This window comes from Panthera onca, chromosome D4 (assembly GCF_046562875.1).
Source record: "Panthera onca isolate mPanOnc1 chromosome D4, mPanOnc1 haplotype 2, whole genome shotgun sequence".
Lineage (NCBI taxonomy): Eukaryota > Metazoa > Chordata > Mammalia > Carnivora > Felidae > Panthera > Panthera onca.
This window is the reverse complement of record NC_138351.1, coordinates 59,858,397-59,872,797: the sequence shown is the minus strand read 5'-3', so window position 1 is coordinate 59,872,797 and position 14,401 is coordinate 59,858,397. Positions and strand designations below refer to the sequence as shown.

At 45.9% G+C, this 14,401-nt stretch overlaps 1 protein-coding gene across 3 annotated transcripts in view; it reads right to left on the bottom strand.

The window, feature by feature from the left end:
• Positions 1–14,401, bottom strand: part of FRMPD1 (FERM and PDZ domain containing 1) — an 88,945-nt gene that overhangs the window by 59,148 nt on the left and 15,396 nt on the right. Inside the window, exon 1 of one of the 3 annotated variants that reach the window (XM_078436668.2) lies at positions 13,080–13,627. The exons of the other annotated variants lie outside the window; for them this stretch is intronic. The gene's annotated coding sequence lies outside the window, so the exon portion shown is untranslated. Of the gene's footprint in view, positions 1–13,079; positions 13,628–14,401 lie in introns of those variants that run through there. 3 annotated transcript variants of the gene reach the window in all.

The following is a 14,401-nucleotide window of genomic DNA, read 5'->3' as shown; positions in this document are numbered from 1 at the left end:
AACCTGAGCAAAACTGTTCAGTTGTGAAGATGTAGGAGAATTTATGAACAATCATAAATGTTGGAATGGACTGTATGTGTAAAAGGAAGCTGGACTTGTTCTGAATGGCTCTAACCAACAATTCATCAAAGTTCAAGAAGACAGATTTCAGCTCAATGTAAAGAACTTGTCTATTTTTTAAAGGAAATTTTAAAAACATACACAAAAGTAGACACAACAGTGTCATGAATCTCCATGAACCCATGGAATTAGCTTTAACTTTTATCTATTTTGCCCATCTTGAAAAGAATTTTTCATAATCAGAGCTATCAAAATGGTACTGGGCTGCCTTAAAGGAGAAAAAGCTTTTCATCACCAAGGTGTGCAAGAACTACAAAAGATATTAGCAGATCAGGGATCCTACAGGGAACAGTCAAAACTGGATAGGAACTAACTCCACATGTGCCTTCCAAGAGCCTATGATTTAGGAGGTGAGATGAATCCAGGTTGTGAGTTTGTCTGGGCCAGGTTATAAACAATTTAACCCCTGAAACCAATATTACACTATATGTTAACTAACTAGAATTTAAATATAAACTTGAAACATAAAAAAAAGATAATTATATATTCTCAAAAAATCTAAAGCAGGGTTTTTTTTCTCTTAGTCATCTTAATACATCCAATTCGCTTAATAAGTCCAATAAATATTTGTTAAATAAATGACAGATGAATGGAACACAAAATGGGATGGTGGCACTTCCACATGACAGTAACAAACAGAAAAATAAATAAAATATAAACCTTCTTACAACAACTAATCTCCAATATACCAAAGGCCCAAGGATATAAGCCAACTGTTGAGGCAATAAAATTAAAAAGCATAAGAAACCAAAATGCCTGGCAAAAACCCAGCCACTGGAATAATGAGAGAAATAAATGACCAAACTAGCATTTACTCTTAAACCTACATAAAGTGCTAAAACTTCTCGATCTTCCTCCTTTGACTCCTGTGACATGGGCTCCATTTCCTTCAGCCTCTCAGAATACATACACCTACTCAGTCTTCTCAGCAAACTCCTCTTCCGTCCATCATCTAATCCTTGGTTTGTGTTTTCAGCTCCCTTGTCATCCAAATAACTGATACCTATTATTTCTTGGCCATTGGTTCCCAAACTTCACCACATAGTAAAATCACACAGGGAGCTTTTAACAACCCCAGGTCACACCCTAGAAAATTAAATCAAAATGTTTGAGGGTGCAAGGCAGACAGTGGTAGGTTTTTTTTTTTATTTTTATTTTTTAATGTTTATTTGTTTTTGAGAGAGACAGAATGCGAGTGGGTTGGGACAGAGAGAGAGGAAGACACAGAATCTGAAACAGGCTCCAGGCTCTGAGCTGTCAGCACAGAGCCCGACGCGGGGCTTGAACTCACAAGCTGTGAGATCATGACCTGAGCTGAAGTCGGACGCTCAAGTGACTGAGCCACCCAGGCGCCCCAAGACAGTGGTAGTTTTTAAAGACAACCCCTATCCCAGTGATTCCAGTATACAGTAAAGTTTGAGACTTATTGCTCTAAACACTCCCCATAAGCGATATCATTTACTCCCATGGTTTCAAGCTGCTCTGAGAGCCATCTGCCTCTCTAGGATCTCTACCAAGATGTCCCGTAATCAGTTGAGCCAGTTATACCTAAAACAGAATTCACCATCTTTCTATGCTCCACTCTTCAAATCCCCTCCTCCAAATGGAATATCTTGTTGAGGAAACTACCATTAAATTTTCTAATTGCAGGGCGCCTGGGTGGCTCAGTCGGTTAAGCGGCCGACTTCAGCTCAGGTCACAATCTTGCGGTCCGTGAGTTCGAGCCCCGCATCGGGCTCTGGGCTGATGGCTCAGAGCCTGGAGCCTGCTTCCGATTCTGTGTCTCCCTCTCTCTCTGCCCCTCCCCCGTTCATGCTCTGTCTCTCTCTGTCTCAAAAATAAATAAAAAACGTTAAAAAAAATTAAAAAAAAAATTTTCTAATTGCCCACACCAAAAATTTGGGAATCATTCTTGACTTACCCTGTTTCATGCCCCACATTGATCCAGTCCCCAAGTTTTATTGACTTTGCTTCCAGTTATCTTTCCTTTCTTTCTTCCTTCCTTCCTTTCTTTCTTTCTTTTTTTTTTTTTTTTAGAGAGATATTGAGACTGAGCACACAAGCAAGGGAGAAAGATAAAGAGAGAACCTTAAGCAGACTCCATGCTCAGCGCGGAGCCCAAAGCGGGGCCCCATCCCACGACCCTGGGATCATAACCTAGGCTGAAATCAAGAGACAGATGCTTAACTGACTGCGCCACCCAGGTGCCCCTGCTTCTGGTTGTCTTAATCTCTCACTTCCTCTCCTTTCTTGGATTGGGACTTATTGTAATAACCTCCTGGCCAGTCCCTACTTCTAGTTTTACCCTCCATCAATCTGCCCTCTATATGGCTACCAAAGTGATACAACATGTCATTCTAATCATATGACTTATTTTCAAACTATATTAATATATTAATTATAATTAATATATTAACTATAATTAATATATTTCAAATATATTAACTATATTAACAATACAAACTGCTCTGAACCAGGCACTGGGCTAAGCAATTTGTATGCATTATCTTATTTAATGCTTATTACAGTCTTCATTACAGAAAGGAAACTGAGGCATGAAGAAATTAATCTGGCCACGGGCACATGGTAAGGAAGTGACATAACTGGAATTCCAAATCAGATTATCTTGCTTGTTTCTGGAACTGGACTCAACGATTCCAGCCTCCTTCGTCCCTCCTGGCCTCAGGATGCATCAAGTCTTCTGTGATCTGGCCCCTGCCCACCTGTCTGTCTCATCTCCCTCACACCATAACCTCCAGCAGAACTGTGCTACAGCCAGACTCTAATTTCTCACACCCTCATGATGCCCGCAGATGCTGTCTCTTCTGCTTTGTCCACACCCCCTGCCCATCACTCACCAAAGTCCTACTCACACATCAATGAATGGCCGTGGTGGTACCCTGGACTAGCACAGAATGCTTCCCTCTCAGCTTGTTTTCTCATCTGTAAAACCAGTTACAACGATCCTTGCCCAGCTGTGTTCCAGGGTTGGTTTAAGGCTTACATCCTATTACTTATGACAATTCTTTGAGAACTATAAAGTCCTATGCAAATGTTACCAAATGTTACCTCTTTTTCTGAGGTAGTGTGAGCTCAGCTCTATCACCAAATTTGTCGGAGGCGAAAGTTGGAAGTATAAGAAGTTTATCTCTGCCATAAGAAGGAGTGAAGGACTGACACATGTTACAACATGGATGAACCCTGAAAACCCTGAAAAGTGAAATAAGCCAGACACAAAAGGCCACATATTGTATGATTTCATTTACATGAAATGTCCAGAATAGGTAAATCCATACATGAAGAAAACTTATTAGTGATTGCCAGAGGCTGTGGGGAAGGGAAAAGGAGAATGGACTACTAATGGGTAAAGGGTGTTTTGGGGGATGATGAGAATGTTCTAGAATTAGACCTTGGAATGGTCTAATGGCCTCTGCCATCTCACCTTGCACCAGGTGTAAAGGAGACATAGGAAGTGGCCCATGAGAAAGTACCCTAGGTCATCCTCACCCCAGAGTAGCAGTCCCCAAATGACAGTTGACCTCAAACTGCCCTCATGGCCCTTGCTATGTCAGCAAATATCCAGATTACCACACCTGCCACATACACCATCTGTGTAAAAAGGATTCTGGGGTATGGTACCCCCTCTGTAGCTTCATCCTAAGTGATAATATTCATTAAATCATAGGTCTGATCGTGCCAGATATGGCTTTTTTCATGGCATACATTAAAATAAATACACCACTACTTAAACAAAAATGTTCACTCACATGTCACCAAAACCCATCCTGGGTGCCATGTGGCACAAAGACAAGTCTTTGGGAAACACAGGGTCAGGGCACTGTCATGCTACTCTGATTTCACATGTGCTGAACAGGATTGGACATCTCTTAGGGAGGACACAGCTTCTTCTCTGGCTCAATACAGATGGCCTCTGCATGGCCCTCTGGGAGCTGCAGAGTGGCAAGAGGAACAGCCTGCACCAATAGGAACCGGGCTGTCCCTTCCTCTTGCTAGTGATATGAGGGTACGGACACCCAGGCCACTCCACGCAGAAGACTGCAAACTGGTCACACAAGTTATCTACTTTATCATATGGACAGTGAGCCCTGGAAAGGATGTGGGAAGTCAGACACTCACAATAACACTATCTTCAAGGCCTCACCCCATCACAGCTATGTTTAGAGGAGCCCTGTAAGCAGTCTCAGAGGCAGATGGCAAATGTCACTGTTGAGTCAGTTGCGGCTTCTGAGCCCCTTGTTTCCACCTTGGACAGGAACACAGCACTGGATAGGGGCACAGAAGCCCTGCGATCAGATTCCTGCTCTGCTACCAGCAGGACATATGACCCAAGTCATGTCCCTTCCCTCTCTGAGTCCCAATTTCCTACCTGTAAAGTTATGGGGTTAAGCATGGATGAATCTTGAAAACACTGTGCTAAAGTGAAAGTGGCCAGTCACCAAAGACTACACATTATATGATTCTGGTCATTAGGAAGTCAAGAATAGGCAAATCTACAGTGGGAGACAGTCATTAATGTTTGCTTAGGCTGGGAGGATTGGAGGATAGAGTTGCATAACAAAATAGACAACACTGACTACCCTCATGAAGTTTTTACTTCCAGGTGAGGCTTTCCACGGGCAAGAAATGATATAAACATAACAAAGGAAATTGACAAAGAATGTTATAAAGGGTAAGTGCCAGGGAGAAAAAAAAGAATCAGATGACCAGTGCATGGGGTTGCAAGTCTGGAGTCAGGCTGACGTTCATTCACTTGGAGATTCCATCATGGGCTCTCCCACTCCTATTTCCAGAGGGCCAAAGAGTTCACCTCTTTCTCTCCAATTCTCTAAGTCAAACCTCTAGTCAAGCACCCTGCTATGACACACCTGGACAAACATCACCATGGCTCCTGCTTCCCTTTCTACCTCTGAGACCACGCTCACATTCACACATTCATTCAAGGAATGCTTACTAATCAACAACATCATGCCAGGTACAAGGGCTGAGGGGGACATGGAGACCAGCAAGCACGATGCTCACTGGCATGGAGTCTGCAATTCACCAAGGGAATCAGCGATATGAACCCCTACTTGTAATTCAGAGCAGAATGGTAGAAGCCATCCGCTGGAGACAAGGGTTTTGCACCATCGTCTACAGTTTCCAAAGTACTTCATGGGCATGGGTGATCTCATTTGGTGGTCACATCTTGATCCTCGTTCTTGCATGCTTTGACAATGCTGCTGGGCTCAAGGCTCACAGCTCTTCCCCACTGACCTCTCACGTCAAGAGCACAGGCCCTGACGTGTCCTGGAATCCAATTCCAACTCTTACCACCATGTGCTAACCACACATCTGTGGACAAGTACTATAGCCTCCCTGAGCCTGTACTGTCATCTGTGAAGTGGGCTGACTTCCCCTACCTTCCAGTATATTAGATAATATACATGAAGTACTACCAGAACCCATGGCACATAGAAAGTCCTCAATAATAACAGCTACACTGATGTTGTTAATTTCAGGTTATCCCCTCTCTTTTTTTTAAGTTTATTTATTTTGAGAGGGGAGAGGGCATAGAGAGAATCCCAAGCAGGCTCCGCAGTCTCAGATGTGGGGCTTGAACTCACAAACCATGAGATCATGACCTGAGCCAAAATCAAGAGTTGGATGCATAACCGACTGAGCCACCTGGACGACCCACAAGTTATTCTCTTGTCTATAATGTTACTTAACTGTTTCATCTGTGTCTTTTATATCTTCCTAACATAAATCCTAGACTGCATTTCTCCCCAGTTGCCCGTACTCCTAACTACTGGGTAATGAATTATTAAATAAATGAATCAATCAAGTGGAACTTGGAATATCAGAGAGAGAAAAGGCACAAATAACTCTCCAGCTTCTGGTTTGGAGATGGTAGTCCTCTTCACCAAAGGGGGAAGCACGGAGAAAAGGGCAGGTTTGGGAGGAAAGATGGGTTTGGTTGGCAGATGCTGAATGTGAGGTATTGAGAAACATTCACAGATATGTCTAGTAGATGGTTGCAGCTGAAAATAAAAATTGGACAGTCCTCAAGTTGAGACCATGAGAATAAATAAGTATCCTGAAAGGAGCTGCCTATCAAAATCACAGAGGTCCTTTAAATAACACCAATGCCCAAGCTCCACCTGCCCAAAGATGCCGATTTAACTGCCCCAAGATGAGGCCTGGGCAGGGTTTATTAAGAAAGCCCTTGGAATTGTAATGTGCAGCTACAGTTGAGCACCACTAGGAAAGAATGAGCAGAAGGAAGGAAAGAATGAGCAGAAGGAAGGAAAGAATGAGCCCTGCATGGGACTATCATTTCAGGGACTGGAGACACAAAGGAATCATGGGGAAAACTGAGAAGAAACAGTCAAAGAGGCCTGAGAGCAGCCTGAGGAGCCTGGAGAGGAGAAACGTTCAAAAGGGGGAATGAGAATAGTTTGGCAGCTCTTCAGTAAGTTAAACATAGAGTTGCCATTGACAAGCAATTCCACTCTTAGGTATATACACAAAATAGTTGAAAGCAGATGCTCAAACAGTAACTTCTACAGAGATGTTCACAGACACACTATGTACAACAACCAAAAGATGTGAACAACCCAAAGGTTCATCAATGGATGAGTGGGTAAAAAAAACTGTGGTATATCCATACAACACAGTATTATTCGGTCATAAAAAAGAATGAAATACTGACACATTACAATACCGATGAACCTCAAAAATTTATGCTAAGTGAAAGAAGCCAGACACAGCAGGCAACATGACGTGCAATTCCATTTACATGGAATATCTAGATAAGTCCATGGAGACAGAAAGAGATTAGTGGTTGCCAGGGACTCAGGGAGGGTATTGGAATAGAGTGTTTCAGCTTAATGGGTATAGGGCTTCCTCTTGGGGTGATGAAAAAGTTCAAGAACTAAATAGTGGTCAGGGTTGCACAACAGTGTGAGTGTACTTGATGCCACTGAATTGTGCATTTTTAAGTGGTTTTTAAAAGGTACATTTTATGTGTATATGTTTTACCAAAACAATATGTGACCAACCCATGACAAAACAGCCAAAAGATCCACCCTGAAAGCGACCACAGATTTGTCGACTGGCACTTTCATGATAATACATACCCCCTGCTCCTGCACAGCTACAGAAGGATCCAGGGCTGGCCTCGAAGCCACTAAGGGCCTTTCAGTTCAGATGCCATCAGTTCCCAGGGTCTTTAGCCCCCTGACATTCAGTGTGAAGTGCTTTTCTTCCCCATAGACTTTTGATTTTTGCAAATGCCCTCATCTGTTAAGAAAAATTCTCTTGACAACCATCTGGACATAATTCAACAAAACTGCAGAACATAAACTCAAAGCCGAGACTTAGTTTTTACTTTACTATCAACTGATGCATCAAATGTCGTTAACACGCCAACTAATTTTCAGTAGCTTCTGGGCATGTCTGAGACCACAGGCACCAACAACAAAACCCACAGCAAGAGCAGTGCTTGGGAAATTCAGTCCAAGGACTCCCGCAGCTGCTCACAGGAAGCAGCTGGATTGGACTCCATGGTCTGTGCTGGGGAAGGAAGGCGGGACCCCCAATCCATCATGCTGGAAAACAGCGGCCACCGCCACTGCAGCACAGAAACAGAACGGCTTCCAGAGCTGGGCACAACACACTTCACAGGGCTCCAGCCTCAGTGACCTGGGACGTCAGGCTCTTTCCTGGCCACAGAGGTCTTGAGTCTTCCCTGAAAGTCCTCGTCTTCCCACAGACTCGGCACTGGCCATGGACTGCTGGCCCCGGTCTCTGCATTTTTCAAGTCTTGTCCCCGGATCTTCAAGGGTCTGCAACCGTCTCAAGTCAAGAGATTTGGTCCCAAATCAGTGCCCTTCATTCAAATTAAGCACCTCTGTCAGCTGGGCCTTGTGCTGGCCGCGGTAGAGGAGACAGAGGTTAATCAGACACGGTCCCCGCCCTGGGACAGTTCACACAGTGTGAGAGAGACGGCAAGGCGCGTGGATAAATAACTGCCGGCCAGTCCAAGGCAGAGTGTGGGGCCCACAGGAAAGGGACATCTGAAATGCTCCAGAGAGTCTACGAAACCGCTCCTGCCAGCCAGTCGGGCCCCCGTGTGAGGGTTCAAACCGACGGACCTCCTGGCTGGCTTAACGAAGCCCCAGTTAAGCATTGTGCCCGGAAACCTCTCCTCCCTCCTGTAGAATAGCCCAGCTCACAGCACGACATGCAGGGAACCGGGTCAGCTGTTGGGGGATGGCAGCTGCGGGCAGTGGTGTCGACAACGGTCAACGACTGCCACCTCGGCTCAGACGTAGGTCACTGAAAACCGCAGGGCCCAGAAACCAGACATTCCGCCCTCAGGAAGCATTCTGCCTCCTGTCCCTGACCTCACAGAGAAGGGCCGGCTGGGGTCACCCCACTCTGAAAGGACCACCCTGGCCGGAGCTTTGCCTGAGGAGAGGAGGAGAAGCAGAGGCCGCAGACACTCGGTGGGGCACCATCTCTGAGGTCGGGGAACAAACAACAGACCCAGAGAATGGGTAAGTTACAGCTCATCCTCTTTCTGGAACCCTCGGAATATGCTAAGAAACCATCGAGCATTCCAGGAAAAGCAGTTGGTTTAATGTAAGGCGTAAACCATAGGCGATAAAGCCATCTCTGAGCTCTGGGCACAAGTGTAAAGGGCCGCTGGGCACAGACAGGCAGGAGACTCAAAACAACAGGTCTGATCCGCCGGATACCGGGTTTAGGGAGTTAATTGAATTCATTTCTTTTTAAGTCCCCATTATTTCTGTCTGTGCACAACGACACCTGTGTTAGGATCAGAGAGACGGGCTCTGAGAAGAGAATCCAAGCTCTGAGGGATGAAGCACGGGCTCCCAGGGGGATGGCACGGTGGTGAGCCCTCGGCCACCAGCAGCCCTGCCCTTTGTCCCCCCACCACCCCCACTCCCCCCTGCACACCTGGAAGGGCTCAAAGGTCTGACCTCGGACTCCGTGTCTGCAGCTGGCAGAGGGCTCAGAGGTCTTGTCGGCTCTCCTGGGACAGACACGAAGCAGCTCACCTTGGGGCGTCCGTGGCATGGATATCAGGAGCACCATGAACGCCCCACTGCCCCCATCCCCCATCTTCCCAAGCCTGGAACCCAGGCATTGGAGAGTCTCTGTACCCTCCCTCCGAACCCAACCACTCTCAGCCCCTGCTACTGTGACCCCCAAACATCTCCCGTGTTTCCTCTTCCATCTCCGCTGCCATCACACATGCTCAGGCTCTTATGTGGTCTCTTACATGGTCACGCAGCACCTGCTCTCCCTGCTTCATTCAGCCTTCTCTCCTGCCAATCCATTTCCACACCACATGGCCATTTTTCTAAGATGCAGATCTGACCTGGTCACTGCCCTGCATCAAACCCTATGATGTCACCCCACAACTTCTAGGATAATTGGTTAGGGTCTGCAGTGTGAACTCTGGAGCAGTCCTCCTGGACTCATATCACTGCTCTGTCACTTACTAGATCTGTGACTATCAGGTTCCTTAATCACTTGGTGCCTCAGTTTCCCCACTGGTAAAATGTGGACAATAATAGTACCTGCCTCACAAGGTTGTTGTTAGGACTGAGTTAATGCATGTAAACTGCTTAGAACAGTGTCTGTAAATGGTAGCTACTATTTTCACAGATTTGTGCTTTTTACAGACCTTGGAGGCCCTCCCTGTTCAGGCCCCATGCAGCTGTGCAACCTCTTTGCTCTGCTATACCTCCCTCCCTCGGCCTCCCAGGGACTTCCAAAGACACTGACCCCCTTCCCTTTTGCTTTCGCCACTGAGCCTTTGCACATGCCACTGTCATTGCTGGATTACGCCATTCCTCTCCTGGCTTGTCCGACTGTCCATAGTTTCCCTCTCTCAAAACTATATTTGATTATTTATTCATGGATATCTCCTGCTGTAATACAAGATCCACGTGAGCAGGGCCATGGGTGTCTGAGTCACCATGATTCTTCAGTGTTTAAAATAGTGCTAGCTAATGGTGCTAGCTAGCCAAAGCCCAGGACCTAGGAAGACAGCCCTACTGAAATGAATCAGAAGGAACAGGGTCTTCTCTATACATCAAATACTAGACGTCACAGCACATCTATAAGTTCATGACATTCCAATTTGCTACAACTATTCCCACAAGAGCCACCACTGGAAGAAGGCAGATCCTTGACTTAGATTCAGGTGTTCTAACAAAGTAAGTCGGTGACTGAGAGGGAAAACAGCTTGGAGGAGAAAAAAGCAGCATGGAAGATCCACATTTCAGGTTCTTGATATGCAGATTTTATGTGACCTGACATTACCAGGTCATTCCTGAGTAAAATGAATACAGATCCATTTTGTTTAAAAGACAATGTTAGAAAAGAAAAACAAAGAAGGGAGGAGTTCTGGAAGTTTCCTATAAAGCCCTTCTGTTAAGCAATTTCCATTTTCTTGCAGATTCCTCGTTATAAAATTAGAACTGTGTTCCCCTGGACAATAATCTATGCCCTGGAAGCTTATTTCAAAACCCAATGACCACCATAAGAAAAGCAATTCCTTCCTAATTAAACATTAAGATGATTGGTCAATGTATCAACATACCACTGCAAAATAGTTACAAAATAAAAACAAAGCCTCTCCACCTCCCCTTCAATCTGCTTCCTACTCTGATGGCAGATTAATTTTACTAAAAGCACAGCTCTGCTCAAGCCTTGCCCTCATTCAAAACCCTTCAGTGGCTCCCCATTGCCTTCAGGCTCTGCTCAAGCCTTGCCCTCATTCAAAACCCTTCAGTGGCTCCCCATTGCCTTCAGGATAAAGAACAAACTCCTAGCGGGTGTTTGAAGATCTTTCTCCTTTTGGCCCTGACCTACTTGTGTAGCCTCATTTCCTTCTAATCACCTTCAAATAACCCCTGGCCCAAACAAAATGCACTGAGAGTCCCTGCCACATCTTTATCTTTTCCCCACTTCTGCCTAGAATGTTCTTTACTCCCTCTACCCCCCACGTCAAAACCCTGCCTCCTTGTAAGACTCACTCAAATGCTACCTCCTCCATGAAGTCTTCTGTGATGTCCTCCTCCCTAATACATGCTGCCCACCATCTTCAGGCTTCCATAACCTTTTACTAGAGATGATTCTCATGTATTTATCACTGGCTGGCTTGTATTGTTATTTCTGCACATATTCTCTACTTCCTGATAAACTATATACCCCAATACATTTTCCCCTCACATTTAACATATGTCATGCAAATAGAAGGTACTAAAATTTTGAATGAATCAAGTAACAAGCGGCAGAAAACAGTACAATATGGCTGGCAGCAACTGAATTTATCACTGCACTTAGAGAGGTAGCAAGTCTGGAAACGTGAGAACTCTATCCCAGTGGTTGGAACATTTTGTCTACAAACCTGTCTCTATCAAAATCCCCTATTTAGTCTCATTATTTATCCATTGACCTTTCACTTCTGCTGGATGTGTGTGTGTGTGTGTGTGTGTGTGTGTGTGTGTTGTGCAGAGGGAAGGAAGCAGAGTAGAGGAGGGGTATTATCATCAAAAACAGGCAGCAGCAACAGAGAAGCTCCTTCAGTGAAGACAGCTCAAAATCCACAGAAGCATCAAGTGTGTCCTCTACTGGCTGTCAAACACAGGGAGGGGGAGATTGAAGTCCTGCCGGGCAGTGGTTCCCACTTTACTGAGGACCGCAGAGCTTGTGAAAACCCAGGTGGGCCCCACGCCCAGAGTTTCTGTGCCTGTAGGTTGGGGTGGGGCTCAGATTTTGCATTTCTGACAGGCTCCAGGATACGCGGATAGGGACCGTGCTTTAAGGATCCTCCATGTAGATGAACAAATGAATCAAGGGGTTCAAGGTGCAAGGATAAGCCCCTTGTATATGATACAAGTGTTTTTAAGGCTAAAAAATTCATCTTTAATCAGATTAAGGCACACGGAGAAACAACATCATATCATGGTTTTTCCTTCTCACTTGTAATTCAGAACCTAAAGTAAATTCTACAGGGTAGACCAGAAAGTTACAGAGAAAGGAGTTAAGAGACCTAGGTTCGAGTCCTGATTGTGTCACCAGTTAGCTGGGTAACCAAAGACTCCTCACTACTCTTTCTGGACATCACTGCACAATTAGAACCACAGAGATACTCAACCTGAAAAATCTCCAGGGTCAGGTCTTACATCCCATGATCTCACAATTTTAAAAACCTGTTGGCAACTTAGTTCCAAAACTAAATATTATCCTATCTCTATATAAAATGCTTAAAAATACTGCAAATTGAAAACTGAAAACACAAGAAATAATTAACAGTTAAATTGGAGAAGAGCCCATAATAACTGCAATTATGAAGACTGAAAGAAACTTCACTTATATTTCACAAATAATAAGTGCTCAAGAATATACCATGGAAGTAGATTTTAAAATACACAGCAAATATACTACAGTTAGAAAATTCCTCAGCCATAAAAAAGAATGAAATCTTGCCATTTGCAATGATACAGATGAAGCTAGAGAGTATAATGTAGTGAAATAAGTCAGAGAAAGACACATGCCATATGATTTCACTCGTATGTGTAATTTCAGAAACAAAACAAATGAGCAAAAGGAAAAAAAGAAATCAAGAAACAGACTCTTACATTATAGAGAAGAAAATGATAGTTACCAGAGGGTGGGGGGGGTATGGGTTAAATAGGTGATGGGGATTAAGGAGTACACTTGTGGTGATGAGCACCGGGTGATGTATGGAAGTGTTGAATCACTATATTGGACACCTGAAACTAATATAATGCTGTAAACTAACCGGAATTAAAAACTTAACTTAAAAAAATGCTACAATTAAAAAAAAAACAGCTCCCTTTCTGCAAACCTTCTAGAGAAAGCAGGACATGTTACAGAATGAGAGAATAACTCACCAGTGGAGCAGAGCTGACAGGATTCATCCAAGGAGAGAAATCAGCCCCTCTTCCCCACGTTGGCACCTCCCCTCCATCCCAGGGGCACACTGCTCCTGGGCCGCCCAGCACACAGCTCTTTTTAAAGAGAAAAGGCCACCTTCCCAAGATCGTGGCCACAAGAATGTGAGGATCAAATGACCTTCCCCTAGCTCATCAATGAGCCCAAGGAAAGCTGATCGCCGGGCCATGTGGGCCCAGTCGCAGGGTCCCCCCGGGGCCCGGCACCCACTCTCCTGCCGCTCCGGGGCAGTTGCAACCATGCCCTCCGCGGGAGTCTGGCCTCTCCCCTTTCAGCACCACAGGCCCAGAAGTCATCCAGATGCCATCTCATCCTCCCCACCTCAGCCACTTGAACCAGCCGAGAGAGGAGACCCCACAGGCCCTCGATGGCAGCCCACCTGCCACTGGGCCCAGGGCGACCGAGAACACGAGGCCCCAGGTCTCACGGGGCACCCATTCTGTGGCTGCGGGGCTGACTGGGCGCCTGCTCGCCCGCCCCCTTGTGCCCAGCTGACCCGGGTTAAAGTGAACCGCACGGCATTAAGTCGCTAAGCCTCCCGGGGAGGTAGGTCACCCTCAAACACATTATCCCCCCTCAACAGATGGGGAAATGATGCCACAGGAAGATTAAATAACCCACCCGGCCTCACACAACCTGCCGCAGGTGGAGCATGAGGTGATCCCAGCCCTCGAGCTGGCTCAGGGGTCCAGAATGCTCCGGATAAAGCCCTCCCGGCGACGGGGAGGACTTGCACCGCAGAGCCAAGAAAGAAAGAAGCAGAGCGCCCCTGCTGAAAGCCACTCCAAGTGTCCCTCTTTTCCCGTGTGTCCCCAGAACACCGTGTAAGAGGATGCTTTTCAACCACAAGCATGAGAGGGGCCGGAGTGTGAGTGCGGGTGCAGAGGACGGGCTTGTAGACAGCAAGGGCCCTTGGTGATTGGCCCCAGGAGGGGCCGACCCGGGTTCTGTCCATGCCCTCTGCACCCCGCAGGGCTCTGCACGAACTGGTGGCCCTGGCCTGAAACCATGCCTGTTTCACTCCTTCCTTCGATGAGTACTTACATATCTAACGAGGGCAAGTCACTGAGAGACACACAGGATGAACTGGACCATCCTCCAGTCAAGAGATGTCATCAAGTGTACGTAAATCACATAAATACAAGTGGAGATTAGTACAGGCACAGCAGGGGGGGCTGGTAGTGGTTGATGATGGGAGCTCCAGCTGTGGCTACCTTTGGGGGATACAGGAGCAGGTGACCAGGCTATGTAGGGTGGGACA